This window comes from Pristiophorus japonicus, unplaced genomic scaffold, assembly GCF_044704955.1.
Source record: "Pristiophorus japonicus isolate sPriJap1 unplaced genomic scaffold, sPriJap1.hap1 HAP1_SCAFFOLD_1169, whole genome shotgun sequence".
Taxonomy (NCBI): Eukaryota; Metazoa; Chordata; class Chondrichthyes; family Pristiophoridae; genus Pristiophorus; species Pristiophorus japonicus.
Window position 1 is genome coordinate 1 of NW_027250830.1, and position 4,589 is coordinate 4,589.

A 4,589-nucleotide genomic window follows, 5' to 3' on the forward strand; every position below is an offset into this window, starting at 1 on the left:
GGGGAACGTGTTGGGACGGGGGGGGTGGAACGTGTTGGGACGGGGGGTGAGGAACGTGTTGGGACGGGGGGTGGGGAACGTGTTGGGGGGGGGGGGTGGGGAACGTGTTGGGACGGGGGGTGAGGAACGTGTTGGGACGGGGGGTGGGGAACGTGTTGGGGGGGGGGGGGTGGGGAACGTGTTGGGGACCGGGGGGTGAGGAACGTGTTGGGACGGGGGGTGGGGAACGTGTTGGGGGGGGGGGGTGGGGAACGTGTTGGGGGGGGGGGGTGAGGAACGTGTTGGGACGGGGGGTGGGGAACGTGTTGGGACGGGGGGTGGGGAACGTGTTGGGACGGGGGGTGGGGAACGTGTTGGGACGGGGGGTGGGGAACGTGTTGGGACGGGGGGTGGGGAACGTGTTGGGACGGGGGGTGGGGAACGTGTTGGGACGGGGGGTGGGGAACGTGTTGGGACGGGGGGTGGGGAACGTGTTGGGACGGGGGGTGGGGAACGTGTTGGGGGGGGGGTGGGGAACGTGTTGGGACGGGGGGTGGGGAACGTGTTGGGACGGGGGGTGAGGAACGTGTTGGGACGGGGGGTGGGGAACGTGTTGGGGGGGGTGGGGAACGTGTTGGGGGGGGGGGTGAGGAACGTGTTGGGGGGGGTGGGGAACGTGTTGGGGGGGGTGGGGAACGTGTTGGGACGGGGGGTGGGGAACGTGTTGGGGGGGGGGGTGAGGAACGTGTTGGGACGGGGGGTGGGGAACGTGTTGGGGGGGGGGTGGGGAACGTGTTGGGACGGGGGGTGGGGAACGTGTTGGGGGGGGGGGGTGGGGAACGTGTTGGGACGGGGGGTGGGGAACGTGTTGGGACGGGGGGTGGGGAACGTGTTGGGACGGGGGGTGAGGAACGTGTTGGGGGGGGGGTGGGGAACGTGTTGGGGGGGGGGGGTGAGGAACGTGTTGGGACGGGGGGTGGGGAACGTGTTGGGACGGGGGGTGGGGAACGTGTTGGGACGGGGGGTGGGGAACGTGTTGGGACGGGGGGTGGGGAACGTGTTGGGACGGGGGGTGGGGAACGTGTTGGGACGGGGGGTGGGGAACGTGTTGGGACGGGGGGTGGGGAACGTGTTGGGACGGGGGGTGGGGAACGTGTTGGGACGGGGGGTGGGGAACGTGTTGGGGGGGGGGTGGGGAACGTGTTGGGACGGGGGGTGGGGAACGTGTTGGGACGGGGGGTGAGGAACGTGTTGGGACGGGGGGTGGGGAACGTGTTGGGACGGGGGGTGAGGAACGTGTTGGGACGGGGGGTGAGGAACGTGTTGGGACGGGGGGTGGGGAACGTGTTGGGACGGGGGGTGGGGAACGTGTTGGGGGGGGTGAGGAACGTGTTGGGACGGGGGGTGGGGAACGTGTTGGGACGGGGGGTGGGGAACGTGTTGGGACGGGGGGTGGGGAACGTGTTGGGACGGGGGGTGGGGAACGTGTTGGGACGGGGGGTGGGGAACGTGTTGGGACGGGGGGTGGGGAACGTGTTGGGACGGGGGGTGGGGAACGTGTTGGGACGGGGGGTGGGGAACGTGTTGGGACGGGGGGTGAGGAACGTGTTGGGGGGGGGTGAGGAACGTGTTGGGGGGGGTGGGGAACGTGTTGGGATGGGGGGGGAGGTGTTGGGGGTTCATGGGGAAGAGGTCCTAGCCCGGGCCTGTCGGTTCTCTGAAAGCTGTACTGTGAGCTGTGGTCTGGAACTTCAGTCAGAATGAATGGATCAAATGATACATTACAAAGTACTTGATCACTCAGGCAGGCAGCATCGTATTAAACATTCATAACATAAGAACATAAGAGTGAGGAACAGGAGGAGGCCATCTCGCCCCTCGAGCCTGCTCCGCAATTCAACAAGATCATGGCTGATCTGGCCGTGGACTCAGCTCCACTTACCCGCCCACTCCGGAATCAGCCGAGTGAATTGTCTCTGTACCCCCTCCAAAGCCAGTATATCCTTCCTTAAGGTGACCAAAACTGCACGCAGTACTCCAGGTGCAGCCTCACCAATACCCTGTACAGTTGCAGCAGGACCTCCCTGCTTTTGTACTCCATCCCTCTCGCAATGAGGGCCAACATTCCATTCACCTTCCTGATTACCTGCTGCACCTGCAAACTAACTTTTTGGGATTCATGCACAGTGGCGCAGCGGAAGCGTGTTGGGCCCATAACCCAGAGGTCGATGGATCGAAACCATCATCTGCTAACTGCAATATTTAATGTGGGTGCATCGAACACTTGTACTGCAACTAATCCCATCCTTGACAAGAGTTTATCTCTAAAATATTTTGAAGCTCACAGTTTGCACAGAGCAGGATGGTGGTATAGTGGTGAACAGAGCTGTCTTCCAAACATTTGCCGCGGGTTCGATAGCTGCCCATTGAAAGCAGGCTGATTTTAATATAATGATCACGCGAAGGTAAGCCGCTTCCCTTCGATAGCTCAGTTGGTAGAGCGGAGGACTGTAGTGGAATACTCAGCAAAGTCATCCTTAGGTTGCTGGTTCAATTCCGGCTCGAAGGAGCTAGTGTACTTTTTCCAAAAAGAGTTTCATGCACAAGGACCCCCAGGTCCCTCTGCACCGCAGCATGTTGTAATTTCTCCCCATTCAAATAATATTCCCTTTTACTGTTTTTTTTCCCCAAGGTGGATGACCTCACACTTTCCGACATTGTATTCCATCTGCCAAACCTTAGCCCATTCGCTTAACCTATCTAAATCTCTTTGCAGCCTCTGTGTCCTCTACACAACCCGCTTTCCCACTAATATTTGTGTCATCTGCAAATTTTGTTACACTACACTCTGTCCCCTCTTCCAGGTCATCTATGTATATTGTAAACAGTTGTGGTCCCAGCACCGATCCCTGTGGCACACCACTAACCACCGATTTCCAACCCGAAAAGGACACATTTATCCCGACTCTCTGCTTTCTGTTAGCCAGCCAATTCTCTATCCATGCTAATACATTTCCACTGACTCCGCATACCTTTATCTTCTGCAGTAACATAGAAAATAGGTGCAGGAGTAGGCCATTCAGCCCTTCTAGCCTGCACCGCCATTCAATGAGTTCATGGCTGAACATGCAACTTCAGTACCCCATTCCTGCTTTCTCACCATACCCCTTGATCCCCCGAGTAGTAAGGACCTCATCTAACTCCTTTTTGAACCTTTTGGGTGGCACCTTAACGAATGCCTTTTGGAAATCTAAATACACCACATCCATCGGTACACCTCTATCCACCATGCTCGTTATATCCTCAAAGAATTCCAGTAAATTAGTTAAACATGATTTCCCCTTCATGAATCCATACTGCGTCTGCTTGATTGCACTATTCCTATCTAGATGTCCCGCTATTTCTTCCTTAATGATAGTTTCAAGTATTTTCCCCACTACAGATGTTAAACTAACCGGCCTATAGTTACCTGCCTTTTGTCTGCCCCCCTTTTTAAACAGAGGCGTTACATTAGCTGCTTTCCAATCCGCTGGTACCTCCCCAGAGTCCAGAGAATTTTGATGGATTATAACGAATGCATCTGCTATAACTTCCGCCATCTCTTTTAATACCCTGGGATGCATTTCATCAGGACCAGGGGACTTGTCTACCTTGAGTCCCATTAGCCTGTCCAGCACTACCCCCCTAGTGATAGTGATTGTCTCAAGGTCCTCCCTTCCCACATTCCTGTGACCAGCAATTTCTGGCATGGTTTCTGTGTCTTCCACTGTGAAGACCGAAGCAAAATAATTGTTTGAGGTCTCAGCCATTTCCCATTATTAAATCCCCCTTCTCATCTTCTAAGGGACCAACATTTACTTTAGTCACTCTTTTCCGTTTTATATATCGGTAAAAGCTTTTACTATCTGGTTTTATGTTTTGCGCAAGTTTACCTTCGTAATCTATCTTTCCTTTCTTTATTGCTTTCTTAGTCATTCTTTGCTGTTGTTTAAAATTTTCCCAATATTCTATTTTCCCACTAACCTTGGCCACCTTATACGCATTGGTTTTTAATTTGATACTCTCCTTTATTTCCTTGGTTATCCACGGCTGGTTATCCCTTCTCTTACCGCCCTTCTTTTTCACTGGAATATATTTTTGTTGAGCACTATGAAAGAGCTCCTTAAAAGTCCTCCACTGTTCCTCAATTGTGCCACCGTTTAGTCTGTGTTTCCAGTCTACTTTAGCCAACTCTGCCCTCATCCCACTGTAGTCCCCTTTGTTTAAGCATAGTACGCTCGTTTGAGACACTACTTCCTCACCCTCAATCTGTATTACAAATTCAACCATACTGTGATCACTCATTCCGAGAGGATCTTTTACTCGTAGATCGTTTATTATTCCTGTCTCATTACACAGGACCAGATCTAAGATAGCTTGCTCCCTTGTAGGTTCTGTAACATACTGTTCTAAGAAACAATCCCGTATGCATTCTATGAATTCCTCCTCAAGGCTACCCCGTGCGATTTGATTTGACCAATCGATATGTAGGTTAAAGTCCCCCATGATTACTGCCGTTCCTTTTTTACATGCCTCCATTATTCCCTTGATTATTGTCCGCCCCACCATGA

The 4,589-nt window shown here is 54.0% G+C and overlaps 1 non-coding gene across 1 annotated transcript; it reads left to right on the plus strand.

Moving 5' to 3' along the window:
• Positions 1 to 2,456: 2,456 nt before the first annotated feature.
• Positions 2,457 to 2,548, plus strand: trnay-gua (transfer RNA tyrosine (anticodon GUA)). Its single transcript is given in 2 exon segments — positions 2,457 to 2,493; positions 2,513 to 2,548. It is a non-coding gene; the product is annotated as a tRNA-Tyr (tRNA).
• Positions 2,549 to 4,589: the final 2,041 nt, after the last annotated feature.